Source organism: Saccopteryx bilineata, chromosome 4 (assembly GCF_036850765.1).
Source record: "Saccopteryx bilineata isolate mSacBil1 chromosome 4, mSacBil1_pri_phased_curated, whole genome shotgun sequence".
Classification (NCBI taxonomy): domain Eukaryota; kingdom Metazoa; phylum Chordata; class Mammalia; order Chiroptera; family Emballonuridae; genus Saccopteryx; species Saccopteryx bilineata.
The window spans coordinates 25,386,788-25,403,540 of record NC_089493.1 but is presented as its reverse complement, the minus strand read 5'-3'; the positions used below and the strand labels follow the sequence as shown (position 1 = coordinate 25,403,540).

General features: G+C 51.5%; 1 protein-coding gene across 5 annotated transcripts in view; it reads left to right on the top strand.

Moving 5' to 3' along the window:
• ESRRB (estrogen related receptor beta) overlaps positions 1-16,753 on the top strand; it is a 179,096-nt gene that overhangs the window by 75,636 nt on the left and 86,707 nt on the right. The window contains exon 1 of one of the 5 annotated variants that reach the window (XM_066276292.1): positions 7,645-7,662. The exons of the other annotated variants lie outside the window; for them this stretch is intronic. The gene's annotated coding sequence lies outside the window, so the exon portion shown is untranslated. Of the gene's footprint in view, positions 1-7,644; positions 7,663-16,753 lie in introns of those variants that run through there. 5 annotated transcript variants of the gene reach the window in all.

Genomic DNA, 16,753 nt, shown 5'->3' with positions numbered 1-16,753 from the left:
AGGAAACTAGGAGTTTCAAAGCTCCAGATTCCGAGTGTCGTTTTAACTTGGCTTTTTTTTTTTTAAATCACTTGAATTAATTTGAATTTTTAAGTTAGCTTTTTGTTTTATGCTTCTTGTTAATTTTTAAAATATTATCATATTTACTTAGGTTTATGGTTTGGGGTTTTTGTTTGTTTGTTTGTTTGTTTTACCTGGTGTGTATTTTTTTTTTAAGATGCCTGGGAAATGGTTTTTGAGCATTACCGACTGACCTTCCGTGTGTTCTTGGTTTCCGAAGGGCAGAGGACCAGGAAGTACAGTCACAAGGGAACGCTGAGGGGGAGGCAGGGCTATGCAAGGCGGTGTTTACGATGAGATTTTTCTCACGTCTTACCGTTGAACGTTTTCCTTCATCTTTACTTATTCCACCCCCCCCCTCTGTTTTCATTCCAAGTTCCTCTATCTGCCCTTGTCCTGTTACCCCTCTTGGATTGTGTATGTTTCGGAGGAAGGAAGGCAGGGTGTGCGGGTGTGTGTGTGTGTGTGTGTCTACGCGAAGGTGTGGGGATGTGGCTGTGTGGGTGTGCGTGCCTGGGTGTGGTCCAGCTGTTGCGAGGGGCTGAGTGTGTGTGTGTCTACGCGAAGGTGTGGGGATGTGGCTGTGTGGGTGTGCGTGCCTGGGTGTGGTCCAGCTGTTGCGAGGGGCTGAGTGTGTGTGTGTCTACGCGAAGGTGTGGGGATGTGGCTGTGTGGGTGTGCGTGCCTGGGTGTGGTCCAGCTGTTGCGAGGGGCTGAGTGTGTGTGTGTCTACGCGAAGGTGTGGGGATGTGGCTGTGTGGGTGTGCGCGCCTGGGTGTGGTCCAGCTGTTGCGAGGGGCTGAGTGTGTGTGTGTCTACGCGAAGGTGTGGGGATGTGGCTGTGTGGGTGTGCGCGCCTGGGTGTGGTCCAGCTGTTGCGGGGGGCTGAGCACCTTCAGTCTGAGGAAACCCCAGAGCAGCGTGCCTCTCCGTGGCCACCCTGTCCCGACTCGGACAGCAGGACCTTGACGCCCTGTCAGTGGTCTGCTCCCACGCGCTGGTGGAAACAGGAAGGTGACGGCCTCCTGTTCGCAGGCGGCTTCCAGGTGCGCTGTGTCTGTTTCCAGAGGAAGAGGGCTGTCGGGACTGGAGGTGTGGGTGAGGATATCAGGAAGACGAAACTTAATTTCAAAACCCATTTTTAAATCTCTCCTCTCATCTCACTTCCTGCACTTTGGGCTCCTGTTTGGGACCTTGGAGATGCAGAGTAAATGAGCTGGTGTCTCCTTTTGTTTTTGCCTTCCTAATCGATCAGCAGAAAACATCCCCTTTTGATGGCGAAACATCCCTTCAGCACACACGCAGCGTGCGGTGTTTATCCTTTTCCTTTTAGCCTCACTCTTTGTCATTTGTCTCTTGGGTGTGTTGACATTGTCTACCTAAGCAATCAAGCTAACAAGCTTTGGCAGAAAGAACACTGCTTTTACAGAAATAATAGCAATAATGCGATGGTTGTAATAATTACGATAACGGTAATAACAGCTTGCAGCCTTTTCTTCCCCAAAAGCGCAAAGCAATTCTCATAACCAGTGTTTCATAGTAACCAGATGAGGGTCGCTGCCATTCCCCTGAACATAAATGTTTTTCTGCAAACATAAACATGCATGTCTACATTCATCCAGGAGCTAAAACTGCCTGGTGCCTGAAACATGAACAGACGGATAGAGGAGAATACAGTGTTAGCCACATGCCCCGCCCCCGCCCCCGAGAAATGCTGGGTGTGTTGCCTTTGAACTAGGAGGGGAGAAGCGTGTCTTGTGAAGGACACTGTGTCGGGCCTGACCCCACTGCCACGAGTTTCTGAGGCCCACGCCACGCTCTGCCTCTCTGTCCCCCCAGGTCCCTTGGTTCCCCTGGCCGCAATCTCAGGAGTGGTTTGCAGACCAAAGGCACACAGAGGACGAGGGGGAGAAGGGGGGTTCTGACTTGGCGCGTGTGAATAGCTGGGAAAAGAACTGTGCGAAGAGAGAGGCAAAGTCACCTCGCCACCCTTGATTGCCTTCCTGGCCATTCAGCTTCTCCGAGGCCGCTGTTCCCAGCTCCTGGTACCTCCACCTGCCCTCCAGAGGCAGAGATTGGAGGGAGGGCACCGGGGAGCTGACCCTCCAGATCCCGTGACCCCTCTTGTGACTCTTCACTACTCGGACCTGCTCATCTGCAGACTGCTCATCTGGGCGTTACTTTAGAAATCGGCGCTGCCTTTGTTATTTCCTCTCATCCCTCCCCCCTTTCTCATGTGTGCCTTGAAAATAGAAGACAGCCTAATCCACCAGCCTAGTATAATAGGAGGCTCTTAATAGACCAGGGTCCCGCAGCTGTCTATGTTTTTTCTACTTTTATATTTTTACTTCTGTTCTTATTCAATTAAAAAAAAAAAACAGCAGTCCAAAGCTTTGGGTTATTAATTGATTATTAACTGATTTAACAAACAAAACAGCCAGCCCCCAAGGAGCCCAGCCAGAGTCTGGCCATGCTGCTCGCTCAGGTCGAGATCTGCTTTTTCCCCTTCAATCGGTAAGAAACGTTATGGCTTCAATTCCCTTGTTGGGCCCTGAGTAAAAAAAATTAATTCATGAATAATAAAAACCAATCAGTCTTGTTGAGTTTAAGAAGGATTAGGAGAAGGGGTGTTTTTTTTCTTACGAAGAACATTTGGAATCTGCATGTCATTGTCACCGGGTGCTGGGATGGCTTGAGTGTGCCTTTATTCACGGCCAGTGAGATGTTTATTGTCCTGGGGTGTACCACATTGCCCTTGGTTGTAAGGCTGGCTTACTGACTGAAGACTGGTATGGGTTTTCCTACCCACTTCTCTCCCACAATCCCATACCCCAAGCCAGTGGTGATTTATGGAAATTAAGATGAGATGGTTACCTGTGTAAGTGGCACATAACCAAATATCAATAGCAACAGACCCAGCATTGCATTATGAATAAGCCGGTTTGTGGATGGGATGGAGTCCTTCTTGTTTCCCTCCCTTTTCTTTCCCTGGGAAGTAATTGACTAGAAATGTACCTGCTTTTGCATGAACTACAGAAACCAGACCTGTAGTTACTCTTTTAAGTTTCCACTAATAGTATCTACCTTCCAGGGTTGTTGTGACAATTAAACAGAGTTCATTCACGAGTGCCAGGACATAGCATACATTAAGTGTTCTGCATTCTTATCAATTTCTTAATGTTATTTCTTGGAAGTTACTTTTCATTCCTTTGACATAACCTCACAAGGATGAGAGTCCTCAGCAGTAAGATTGGGGTGCTTGAACTGATTATTTTGTTCAATGCGATCAGTGTCACTTGTGTTTCCATATGTAACACAGGGGATTAGAGAAGGAATTATGATTTGGGACAGAGGTGATGAATAGGAAATTTCCTCTGAATGAATCCCTATATCCTCAGTCCTGTGGGGATTTACAGAGTTGCCCAGTAAAATATAGGACACCCAGTTAAATATGGATTTTAGATAAACGATGAATAACTTTTTAGTATGAGTATGTCCCATGCAATATTTGCTAAATCTGGTGACCCTACTTGTGGGTGTTTTTCTTAAGTTCTGATTAAGAAACACATTTCCCTTATTCTATTCTGTTTTTGACAAAGTCCAAAAGAACGATTGTGTGTTTAGTGTTTTCAAATTGTTTTTTTTTTAAATGACTCTCTTTAACTTTTTGCCAATATTAACTTGTTCAGTTGACCATGTCCTTAGAAGTTAGTGGGTACAAGTGATTTCCGTCATCCAGACATATCGATAAAGCTGCAAATAGGTAAGTAAAATCTGCTGACATGAGGTCTCCTCACGTAAGACCCAAAGCTATTGAATTTTGCCCAAGAGTAAGCCCGGCCTTTTCAGGAACCTGTCTCTGCCTGATGCTTCCCTGACAAGCAGGTTGGGGGCTAGACTGCTAGGACCAGAGAGCCAGCAATCGGGAGCTACCCTTGCTGCACCTTGGAAGCCAAAGTAGTGGCCTCTCCCTGCCTTCCCACACAAGGACAGGATGTTGACCCTTTGGAGATGTCCCCTAGGTGTCTGTGGGTAAACTGACCCCATCAGTGTTAGATGGTGGAGTAAGGAGGACCAGAGGCTCACCCTTAAACAGCCTGTTGGGAGAATGGATGAACTGGGGCTCACTAATGGGGAACCAGAGAACTCTAGCTTCTCTTCACTCACCTCTATGAACAGCAACACCATTGTTTTAAGCGTGGTAGCTTCACAGCCCGGAGTATGGGGAATGGAAGAGCTCTAGAGCCCCCTACAGGCTTTCTGTGGCACTGCACCTCATGGGCCACTAAGGAGGCTTCCTAGGGTTGGAAGCAGAATTGGAGGGTCCCAGTGGGTGATCTTGAAGGAGTTAGCATATGACTCCTGCTCCATAAAGCAGCTCTGGTCTGGGAACCGCCTTTCGGAGTCATGCTCTATGCTCTTTAGCACACATACATAAACATGGGTGTGCACACACACATACACACACACATAAGCACACATGCACACTCACGCCTCCATGGCTTGCCTGACCTCCAGACAGGTGGCAAATGCACAGGCTGCATTCCATCTGAGGAAAGCTTACAGCAGCTGGCTAGTAGAAGCAATGTAGCCTGCAGCATTGTCAGCCCAGGACTTGTACCTGGGTTCTCTTCTCCAAGACACCTAACACCCTGGGGATCATGTTAGGGCTTGCTAGAAGAAAAGTTTGGGGGGGACATGAAAACTAAAAATAAACCATAGTGTCAGAGGTGGGCAGTTGTAACAATAGTAATGGTAGCGATCATTGAGATTTATTGAGCACTTACTATGTGCCAGGCTTTATCCTCAGAACATTTCATGAATTAAGTTATTTCTTCCTCACAACAACCCTGTGAAGTGAGTCCTGTCACCCTCTTTATTTAATTGGTAAGGAAACTGAGGTACAGAGACATTCGGTCACTTGCCCAAAGTCACACAGTTGGGATTGCTCAGGGCCAGGCTGGCTGCGAGCCTGTTCTCCTCAATACCATGTTAAGTGTCACTCGTTGTGTCTGGAAGTTCAACTTTCTAACTCTGGCTTTCAGAACACTCCCTCTTAGCTGTCCGGGTCAGACACATAGGCAGAGTTTGGGGTGGAGGTGAAGAGGGAAATTGGGCCCCATGTCTCGTTCCTGAAATGGCAGATGGAGGAATCGCCATGGTGGATCAGGCCCCTCACCCCCCTCCGCCTGTGTGACTGGCACAGGGGACGGTGGAGAAAGGCGCTTTCGGTCTTCCCGACGTCGTCCTCCAGAGGCGCCCTGAAGGTCTGTCCCCCTCCTGCCTCCCTCTGAGTCTGTCACAGACGTATTTTGAAGCTGAATCCCTCTCTTCTCAGCCTGTACTTTCCCCCATCTCATACCCCCCTTTCTCTCACCACCTGCTCTCAATGACCCGAATGTCTGAACCTCGGTGTCCAACTCTGGTGACCGACTCGGGGTGCCATACAGCAGCACGTGTGAAGTGGAGTTGCAGCCTCGCACTCCAAGCCTGCCTCTGCCCGTGTCTGCCTTATCTCTCCCTCCCCTGATGCAGGGACATGGAGCGAATGCCGTTCTCCCCTCTCTCTCTTTGTTGTCCAATCCCCTCCTCATTCAGGGCAACTTTTATCTAAACACACACCTCAGATCTGTTTTTTTTTTCTTTTTGTATTATTGCTTACCCTTCAATCCCCTACTCTGCCAGGCGAACCTCTATTTATTCTTTAAAACCCTACTCACATACGCCCCTCTGAGTGAAGCCGTCTGGGGATCAAATCCAAGGGGAATCGATCTCTCTCCTTGCAGCTGCAATCTGGCCCATCCATGCCTGACTGGTTGTAACCTGCTGGACTTTAATATATGCTTATCTTTTCTCACTAGATTATGAGCCCCTACAGTATAAACTCGTCTCCGTGTCCCCAGTGCCTAGAGCAGTACCTGGCACGTAATAGGTGCTTAATGCACGTTAGTGGATTAACCTAGAGAGTTGGGAAGTGAGTAAAGGGGAATTCCAAGAGAAGTCCTCCCCAAGAGGGAGGTCAAAGCCATGGAAAAAGTGGCCAGGAAGACGTGGTTCTGCGGAGCCTGTTGCCTTGTTGATCAACAGGGGCAAAGCTGGCTGGCTAGGTAAGCATCCATGTCCTTGTCCCAGGAAGTGTAGTATAGTGGTTAGAAGGAAATCTGGGGCCCCAGACGGACTGAATCTAAATCCTGACCTCAGTGGTGTGCTAGAACCAGCTCCGACTGGCTTGGGGAAACTGATTATTACATTTTCAGGAATTTTGTGAACTGACAGTTAAATCTAAACATTATTAAAAGTGAAATTCAGCCCTGATTTGATAGCTCGGTTGGTTAGAGCATCGTCCCGAAGCACAGAGGTTGTTGGTTAGATCCCCGGTCAGGGCACACACAGGAACAGATCTGTGTTCCTGTCTCTCTCTTGCTGTCTCCCTTCCTCTCTCTAGCATCAATTTGAAAAGTAAACATAAAAAATGAAATTATATTCACTCATAATTAGATCCATTGTATTAAAAACAATGGTAATAAGTACTCAGAACTTATTACTGCCTAATATTTCACTACCTTAGCTTGATATTCTTTTTTTTTTTTTTGACAGAAACAGAGAGACAGAGAGAGGGACAGGTAAGGACAGACAGACAGGAAGAGAGAGAGAGATGAGAAGCATCAATTCTTCATTTCAGCATCTTAGTTGTTCATTGATTGCTTTCTCATATGTGCCTTGACCAGGGGCTACAGCAGAATGGGTGACCTCTCGCTCAAGCCAGTGATCTTGGGCTTCAAGCTAGCAACCTTTAGGCTCAAGCCAGCGACCATGGGGTCTTGTGTATGATCCCCCACTCAAGCCAGCGACCCCATGAATCTATGCTCAAGCGGGTGACCTTGGGGTTTCGAACCTGGGTCCTCTGCTCTATTCACTGCACCACAGCCTGGTCAGGCTGGCTTGACATTCTTGCAGTAGATTTGCATCTAAGGTATCTGTATGATGGTTTGTTAGAGGCCCCATTCTTCACAGTATCACAATGTCAGTGATGTCACATTGGTAACTGGAAACTGGCCATGATGAGAGTATTTACACCGTAGAGATTGGCAAATGTTTCAAATCAGTCTCCCTCTTTTAGCCACCACCCCACTGCCTGGCATCCCATCCCAGCTCTGTGACCCTGGATAAGTGACCTAATCTCTCTGTGCCTCAGATTCCTCATTGGCAGTGATCCCCTGGTTGTTATAAAGATTAAACATTGATCCACCAAGGTACTTAAAGCAAAGACTGGTACACAGTAAATGCTCAAAATTTTTTTGGCTCTTCTTAGTATTTCTTCTTCATGGCTCCGAACCTATCCTTATCTAAATTCTACTGGGGCAGATGACCTTCCCAGAGTGGAATGTGAGTTTTACACCTAGGGGGTAAGATTGTTGCTTTTCCCTTATGGACCTTTGCCCATGAGGTTTAACCGTAGTAGCAAAAAGCAGGAAGTGTGAAACGCTACTTTTTCGAGGGGAAAGGTGAGCAGGTATGCTCAGGTGTCCTGGCCAGGAGAGGACTGTGGCCCAGGCCCTGTGGAGACCCGGGACCAGAGCAGCAGCCAACCTGGCTGAACAGGTAAGGCTAGCACGAGTGAGGTCAAAGCAGATGCTAGGAATAGCCATGCTGCAGCGTGAAGGGGGCTCAGCAGGTGGCGGGTCCCTAAGATCAGGTGAGGGAGCAGCTCCCCTGCCTTAGAATGCTGGGGAGGGTGGCAGCCATGCCCCCAGAGGCAAGGGCCTCTCTGGCTTTGGGAGATGGGGAAATACTCCAGACCATTCCCCAGTCAGCACAGATGTTGTAAACAGCTTGCGTTGGGGTGGCCTTGGCTGAGCTGCTGTACTGGGGAAGCCACGGGAAAGCGGGCGTTGGAAGCGTCTGGTCTGCAGCCGCCAGGATGACACCGGCCCGGGAGACAGACGAGTGTGGGGGTGCTCTCCTCGACCCTTCCTCGGCTGTTCCTCGGCCCCAGCCGACCCTGGCCCCTGGCAGGGAGTTTGCACAGGTCCCTGGAAGGTGCTTCAGACTCAGCCGTAGGCATCAGGAGGTCCAGCCCCTGGCCAGCCCCGCCCATTTTCAGTGGTAAGCCAGCTGCCAGTCTGCAGACCCCAGGTGGTGGCTGGGGCTGGCCGCTCTGCTCTCCGTGCCAGAGAGTGCATCTCAGCGCTGGGCACTCGTTTCCTTCTCTGACTCCCTGGTCTGTAGAGAAATGCCCTTGGAAATGGCCTTGCCAAGGAGGAAGCAGCCTTGAGAATTAAGCCCTCCCTCCCACCTCCCTGTGAGAGTTGTTCCTTTACCCGAGGGGCTCAGGGTCTGATCCGTTTGTGAGTCTGCGGCACAGGGCTGGGCATGGAGGAGCCTGCAGTAGCTACGAGGTGTGGGAGCTGGGGTACGTTTTGAGAGAATGTATGCGCCGGGCCTACCTGCTGGTGGGTTACCTGTACAGTCGTTCCTCTTTGAGGGGGTGAGTGAGGTCTGAACCTAGCTTTTCAAATCCACACCTGGCAGAAAGGTGGCCAACCAAGGAGCCCCAGGCCCTGATGCATACCCTGGGAGCAGCCCCTGACTAACACGTGCCCTGGCTCTCTAAGGGCCACGGTATCGCTGTTTGCCCACCGCCCGCAGCCTGATTGGAGAGCTTGGTAAGTCTTCATTCGGAAGCCTTGCTGCCGCTCTTGGCGGGTCCCCCCGCCCCAGCTCTCAGCAGGCACGGAGCAGGAAGGGCACCAGGCCCTGCTCTTGCTGCTGCTGCTAATTCAGGATGTGCATGGAGCAGAGACAGGCCGGGACCCTGTGTCCCTGACCCGAGGTGCCAGGTGGGGTGTGGGTTAGGAGAACTGGGGCCCTGGCCAGCAGGGGCAACTGGGGGTGTTGTGGCCAGCACCTCGCAGACCTCATTCAGTATTTGAGGTTTCATCTCCCTTGTGTTCCCTGAGCCCCACCCCACCCCCCAGCTCCACATTTGACCAGCAGAGCAGTCCCAGGAGGAGACCCTGTAGGCTTGATTTGTGGCAACAGTAAGGGATCTGACCTGACCTCCCTAGGGACAGGGACCCCTCAACAAGAAGGGCTCTCATCTCACTGGGGAGTGACCCTAACGTGGCTCCATTAGATGCCTCCATGTGCCCTGACCGGTTGGCTCAGTGGTAGAGCGTCGGCCTGGTATGCGGAAGTCCTGGGTTCGATTGCCGGGCAGGGCACACAGAAGAGGTGCCCATCTGCTTCTCCACTCTGTCTCTCTCTTCCCCTCCTGCAGCCGAGGCTCCATTGGAGCAAAAGATGGCCCGGGCGCTGGGGATGGCTCCTTGGCCTCTGCCCCAGGTGCTAGAGTGGCTCTGGTCACGACAGAGCGATGCCCCGGATGGGCAGAGCGTCGCCCCCTGGTGGGCGTGCCGGGTGGATCCCGGTCGGGCGCATGCGGGAGTCTGTCTGACTGCCTCCCCGTTTCCAGCTTCAGAAAAAAAAAAAAAAAAAAAAAGTAAGATGCCTCCATGTGTGATCGTGGCTGTGGCCTTACTCATCCCCTCCACCCCTCAAAATCTCCTAACCCTTCACTCCGCCGGGTACTTTCCTGTGGTCATAGCAATAAAAACAGTTACATGTGGTATGGCAATGGATCCAATGGATCGTTTTTTGAGGTCTGTAATTTTATGACATCTCAACATTGCATAAAATGTCTTTATTGCAAAGAAAAAAAGCTATGTAGAATCAGAGCCATCCAAGAAAATGGGGGCCATTGGCAGCCAAGTCACGCCCACAGGGAGAGCAGAGGTCAGGCCAGGAGGTGGGCCACGGGGCAGCACCCGTGCTGAGCACACGTGTAGCCAGGTGTGGGCTGCCTGTGGCCGAGTCTGCGGGGTGTCCAAGCAGGGCCTGGGCCAGCAGCAGGTGCCCACATACAGCGGACACCTGCGGGATCTGAATCAGAGCCTCCCCACTGCAGCAGGGGCAGCTGGGCTCAGGCAAGGGTCTCCATGGCAGCATCTTCTCGGGGCAACACTTTGGCTTCTGCTTTATGTTGTCATCTCAGCCCCCGGCCACCCAGGTGAGGCCAGAGATTGTCCCCGTGGCAGGTCCAGGCTTTCCCTCGCCGTCCGAGCCCTGGGTTTCTGCCGGTCATCAGAGACCTGCGTCACTGTATGTTTCTCTTCGGAGGCTAGCAACAACAATAACCACTGCTGACAGCGGCCAAATGCCTACTGTGAGCCAGGCACTGTGCAAAGTGTTTGCTTTTTTCCAGTTACGTACACCTTTTGCCTCCTCTCTGGGGACTTCCATTCTAAAGATGCACTGCTGGGAACCTCTAAAGGGCTCTGCGTGGCTAGTATGGGGAACCTCCCACTTCCCAGAGGGGGAAGACAGAACCTGGGGGCTGGGGAAGACCCGAGAGGCTCGTTGGTGCCTGAGCCCCCATTTTACAGATGGGAAAACAGAGGCCCCGAACAGATAAGAGCCGTGTCCGCCGTCCGGGAACTCATGCACAGAGTGGCGCCCGGGCCCCAGCTTCTGAACTCCCGCCGGGCCCTTTGTCCTATCCTGCCTGTCATTCTGAGTGTGAATTCTATTTGCCCTCACTTCCATAAGTGACTTGGACGGTGCGCCCCAGGGCTGAGTCTCATAGCTCGAAGACCCCATGTGGTACTGTCACACTGGCCCCGTGAGGGCCAGGCAACAAGACTGCAGGACCCAGACGGAACCAGAGGAGGGCTGGGCAGACTGATGCAAACAATTGTGATTTAGAGAAACAATAAATCAAAGAATTGATGGAGCTTTAATAGGTGGCAACTGGTGGGATGCGAGATGAGCTGATCTTCCTGGCATGGTGGCCTCCTCCTCCACACGGCTCCTCTGTCATTGTCCCCTGATGCAGGCCTGTGACCCCTTTATGCTCCTCTGCCCAGGCTGCCCAGGCTGTTCTCTGTTCTTGGTGACTAAGGGGAGACACAATCAAGAGCCCCTCTTCCCTGAGCATGAGGAGGAGACGGCGGAAGACAGGAGCTCCGTGACAACAGAGACCACATACTCTGCCCGGCTCACACTGGCCTTCCTGGTGCCATATCCCCTGGCTGGCACGAAAATAGGAATGTGTCGCCCTGCTTTCCGCCCTTTGGGTACATTCAAGCAGCCTCTTGGCTAACTGCAGCTCATGTCCAAGGTCAGCACCTAACCGTCCATCTTGATGTGAGGTCAGCATCCGGGTCTGGCCATGTTTCCGTGTATATAAACACAGCTGACCCAGCTGGCGAGGCTAGAGGAAGGCTCCCTGGAGGAAGGAGAGAAATCCTTCCCTGACTCGTGACTCACACTAGACGGATGTGCAGGAACAGGCAGCCCCTGCCTGGTGTGGCCGCGAGAGTGGGACCTTTGATGTCAGACAGGTCTGAACTCACCTGGCCGTGCGGCCCACCACCCTTGCTGTGTAGCCTTGGGCAAGTCACCTAACATCTCTGTGCCATGCTGGTCTCATCTGAAAAATTAAAATAGTAATCCTTCTCTTATAGGGTTACAGGAAGAATCAATAAAATAGTACTTGTAAAATGCTCACACAGGGTCTTGTTGGAGCTTCTCAGAGTCAGCTGTGCCCCGAGCACACTCTGGAAACATTTTGTGGTCATTTGCAAATTCATTTCAAAGTATTACTGAATTGTTAGTTTATTATGTTTATTCCAACTAATGGAGAATAAAAGTAGCATGCTATAGAGGACCAAGAAATAGTGTGGCATTGTAAAGAGACCCTCATAGGTCCACCTGGACTGATACTAAAATATAGGCAACATAGAGGTACGTGAGGGAAAGCTGGGGTCAAACAGAGTACAGGGTGGGTGACAGTGGGTTTACAGTTGTTCCTATGGAAAATAATACAATAATTAATAGTAATACAAAAATAAACTGTTTTGTGTACTCGCAACTGTAAACCTACTTTTGCCCAGCCCTGTATATAGTAAAATCACACTGATGGTTTTGAAGTCCCAATTGCTGGGCATAAGCTTTGGAAACTTCTGGAAGGGGATACAAAAGGCTATCACTTGAGTCACCTGTGAGGAATCCACTTGAGAATCCTGGAATTGGGAGAGAGTGTTACTTTTGATTTTACCCTTTTGATCGTGTGCAAGTTAGGTGTTCTATAATGAAAAAATTTTAATTTAAAAGTTAAGGAAATCAGAACATGCAAACAAATTAACAAACCCTCCTAAGAAAAACATCGAAATAAAAGAGGATCCTTCCACAACCCTGGAAGCCAGTGTCCAGTCCAGACCGACTTCTAGGAACAGGGCCCTGTCCTTGCCCAGCTCCCTCCCGCACCTGCTCCCCTCTCCCCCGCGGTGCCGGCTCATCAACCCCGGTGGGGGCACCTCTGCTAGCAGCCAGACAAAGGCACACCCAGGCGGGGGCTTAGCCCTCGGGCTGGGCTCCTGGTGGTGGTGCTGACAGTGGAAGAGGCCACCCAGCCAGGGGCCAGGCTGGCAAGGGCTGGCCTCTCACCAGCTCCTTTCTACACTTCACGCCTCATGGAGCCAGGCCGAGGGAGTCACTGGAGGATCGTGACTGGACGAGTGGGCGGCTGCCCCCCTGCCTAGGAAGCCATTAATCTTGTGTCTCCCGGCCTCCCAGCCTCTCGTGCCCTCACCCCAGCCGCCCTGGCACAGACTGGCTCGGGGAAGGACATGAACAGGGGCCCTGGGCTTCTATCCATGCTGGACCATGACCCTGGAAAATACCATCTGGCTTTTCTGTGTGTCTCCTGACACCCCTTCCCCAGGTCGGACACGTCACAGAGAGCTGTGTCTGGTGACATTTCTCATTGTTATTCCTTTGGCAGGGCCTTCGGATTCAAGGTCACAGGTAGACTCGTGCCTCCAGAAGCTGCCTGTGGGACCTGGGGCCTCCCGTTCCTAGGGGTGCCTTGGGAGGGAGCTTGTAGAGGGTGACCCAGCTCCCCACAGAGGACAAGACCCCCACTCTGCGCCGCACAGGCCAGTCCTGCAGGGCCGGGCCAGGCAGCAGGATTTCCTGGAGTGACCAGTGCTGCGTTCCCTTCCCCGCAGTCTGAGTCTTCCCACACAGAGCAGCCGACGTGCCAGGGACCTGATCTGGGGTGTCAGCAAATGTGCGCGGTTTCACCTTGGCCTCAGGAATCCGGCTCCACTCTCAGATGGGCGTTTTTCTTCAAGAAGGCAAAGTTGCTGGCTTTGTAGTAATTCCAAAATAGAATTATTTGGTGTAAAGTCAGTTTGTGTAAAGCAGAGGGTCTTTGATGAACCTGGATGTTTGGTGCTCAGAACAACCTGCTAAGCAGTGAGTCCTCCATCACTAGAGGCATGTAAGAGGAAAGGGGACCTGTTTGGAACGTTAGCGAGGATACATCAGCTGGCAGGAGATCAAGCACTCTGTCGTACACTCTCTCCCTTTAGAATAAAGCCCTTCATTCCGTATCAGTGGGGAGCAGGGAGGGGGCTGTGTGGCTCAGTGGGGAGCAGACGGTGGGCCTGGGCAGGGGGCCCGTGTGGGTCCGCATTGGACATCTTCTCACTTTCTTTTTACATCCTCTCACTCATCTTCCCGGGTTGGACAGCGCCTCCCGAGCCAGCCTGCACCTGCTGGAGAATTGGTTCCACAGCCTAACAGCTGACAAATACCTGCGTGCTTACTCTGTGCTGGGCACAGCACTGCTTTTACCTAATTTTTTTTCTGTTTTAATCTCAGTTGTACTGCAAGGTAGAAATATATATATTCCTCATTTTATAGATGAGAAGATGGGGATGCAGAGAGGTTGAGGAGCATCCCCAACGTTACAGGGCTAACAAAAGGCAAAGCCGGGATTTGAACCCAGGGCCACCTACAGAGTCCATTATGCTAAACACTCCCCCGTGAATGAGACATGATTCCCCCTGTGTTTGTTCCTCTCTTTGTTGGAAATTGTTTGGTTCTCCTTTGTGTCACTGTTTATGCTGTCAAGGTTCAGAGGCAGGTGGGAAACTGGGTGGTCTCTCTTTGCTGCTCCCAGTGGGTGGGAGGAGGGAGGGACAGGGGGGGTCGAAGGCACTACCCTAAGGCAATCTACCAGGGTAAGGACCTCCATCAGGGGCCTCCATCGGGGTGGGGACCCTTTCCAGGCACCAGAGCCACGTGTTCACCGAATCCTCGCGACACTCTCTAAGGCGAAAGCCCTCCTGTGCCTCATTATAGAAATGTTGAAACTGAGGCCCAGGGAGGCTGTGCGGTCATTCAGCTGAAGGACAGTGGAGTCCGATTCAAATCAGGGTCTACTTGACTCCTAAACTCACTGTCACCACCACCACCTTGCATTTCATACAGTTCAGCCTCTGCTGTGTTGTTGTGGGGATGTCCGGGGACCAGACAGGATGCAGTTGCACAGGTAGGGTAGGGATTATTTGAATCCCATTTTCCAGATGGAAACCTGAAGCCCCAGCCTGTCTTGTTGAAGTCAGAGGTTGGGGCCTGAAGTTGCCAGCAGGTCCCTCTGTGTCCCCTGTTCCAGCCTGCCATCTTTACATACAGTTGGGTCCAAACAGCAGACACGGATCATCTGGGAGGAAATGGTCATGTGGCTCTGTGCAAGGGGAGGAGACCGGAGGGTCGTGGCTGGCTGGGGTTTTTACAATCAGTGCGCACGTCTTTATTTGAACAGATGGAGTGTTTTGATCAATCCAAAAGGAAGCTCCCTGGGGTGGTGTCTGAGGCCCAAGAGTTGCCCCTTTGGCAGATCTGTGATCTTAGACAAGTCACTTAGCCTCGGAGCCTTCATTTTCTCGGCTGTATAATGGGGATAATAGCATTTAGCTCACTGGGTACATATGGGCTCAAGTCTCCGACAGCGGTGAGCTCCGGCTCCCTGGGAGGCGGGTTCTCACGGCACCTCCGTCCCTCGCCCCTCCTCAGTCGGCCGGCCTTCGGTGTCCGCGTCATCTCTTCTGAATATGCTCACTGGTGGCTAATCTTCTTTCTTTGGGGTGGATTTAATTTTTAATGCAGCCAAGGTCGTTTGGAGGCAAGCGTAGGGAGTTAGCCGGGTGACAAAGCTGAGCAAAGCGATTTTTGATTACAAAGAGAAGTGAGGCCATGACTTTGTTTCTCAGATAAGCTGGCTGTAAAGGCCATTCCCAAGAGGAGCTCCAAAAATGCTGTGACCAAAGACAGCGTCACCGGGACCGGGGAGGAGATGCCCAAGGTGACCACGCTGAAGGAGACCGCGCTTACCAGGGTGTATAAATATCAGTGGGTCACAGTTGGTCTCCTGACTTCACAGTCACACCCCGCTGCTCCTGACCAGCTGCCACCATTTCATGGAGCAAAGTTGGTGGGGGCTCTGCAGGTATCGGGGGGGGGGGGGAACGAGTGAAACTGTGGCAGCCACGGGTCAGGTCCAGTCCCTCCTCCATGCGGAATAAGTAGTAGCCCAGCAAGGTGTCTATTACTTTCCTGTCTTACCAGCCAAACCTGCAAACTCCCCAGCAGAACCCTCATGGCTTTGAGCTGGAGCTGTCCAGCGTCCAGGACAGGACAATGTTTGCTCTTGACTATTAGCCTGGCGGTGGGAGCCCTAAACGTGGGCACTGGCTCCCCCCTGTCTTGTACTGTCATCCCCTCGCATTTTGTTACTGAGAAGACTTCTGGAGAAACCATTCTGGGAAAGGCAGAGATATAGAGTAAGCTTTGAGTGAGAAAACAGCAAGCCCAGAATGTGATTTGGGGAGAAAGGCAGGCCATGGGGGGTGGAAACTCCGAAGAGCAGCAGATGGACCTCAGGGGCTGGTCTGAAGACTGTTAAAGGTTAGAACAAAACGGGGGAAAGTCAGAGCGGTCCCGTGAACCTTCTAAAAGTGCTCACTTTGCCTGACCAGGCGGTGGCGCAGTGGGTAGAGCGTCGGACTGGGATGTAGAGGACCCAGGTTTGAGACCCTGAGGTCTCCAGCTTGAGCGTGGGCTCATCTGGTTTGAGCAAAGCTCACCAGCTTGGACCCAAGGTCGCTGGCTCGAGCAAAGGGTTACTCGGTCTGCTGAAGGCCCACAGTCAAGGCACATATGAGAAAGCAATCAATGAACAACTAAGGTGTCATAACGAAAAACTGATGATTGATGCTTCTCATCTCTCTCCATTTCTGTCTGTCTGTCCCTATCTATCTCTGTCTCTGTAAAAAATAAAATAAAAACAAATAAAAGTGCTCACTTCAAGTGGGAGGTTGTCCTTTATTCAGAGATTGTGGCCTTCCTCATTCGGGATGTTAAAATGGCTTTGCTTTTGTGAAATGATGATACTAGGTCCCTCCTCCCTTTTTAAAATGTTCTCGTGTGACCAAATAGTCAACCCCGTGTGGATTCCCAGACCAGGTGGTGGTGAAGTGGGGTTTATTTAGCCTGTGGATTGGAGACTGGGGAACCACTGCCCCAGAACCTGGAACCCAGGGAGCAGGTGTCCTCAGCCTGGACCGCAGGCTCCGTAAGGAACTTGAGGGCAGAAAGTGGAGACGGGCGAAACCAGCGTCCTCACATGCTGTCCTTCACTGGGGTTGGGGGGTGGGCAATGGGATGCTGTGAGATGGGGCTCCCTCTCCTCCTCCTTGGAGCTCTGCTCCTGGGGCTCCTCAGAGCACAGCTGGTTTGAGGTCACAGAGATGAGAGATTTCTTCTCCGCTTTGGCTAAGCTCCT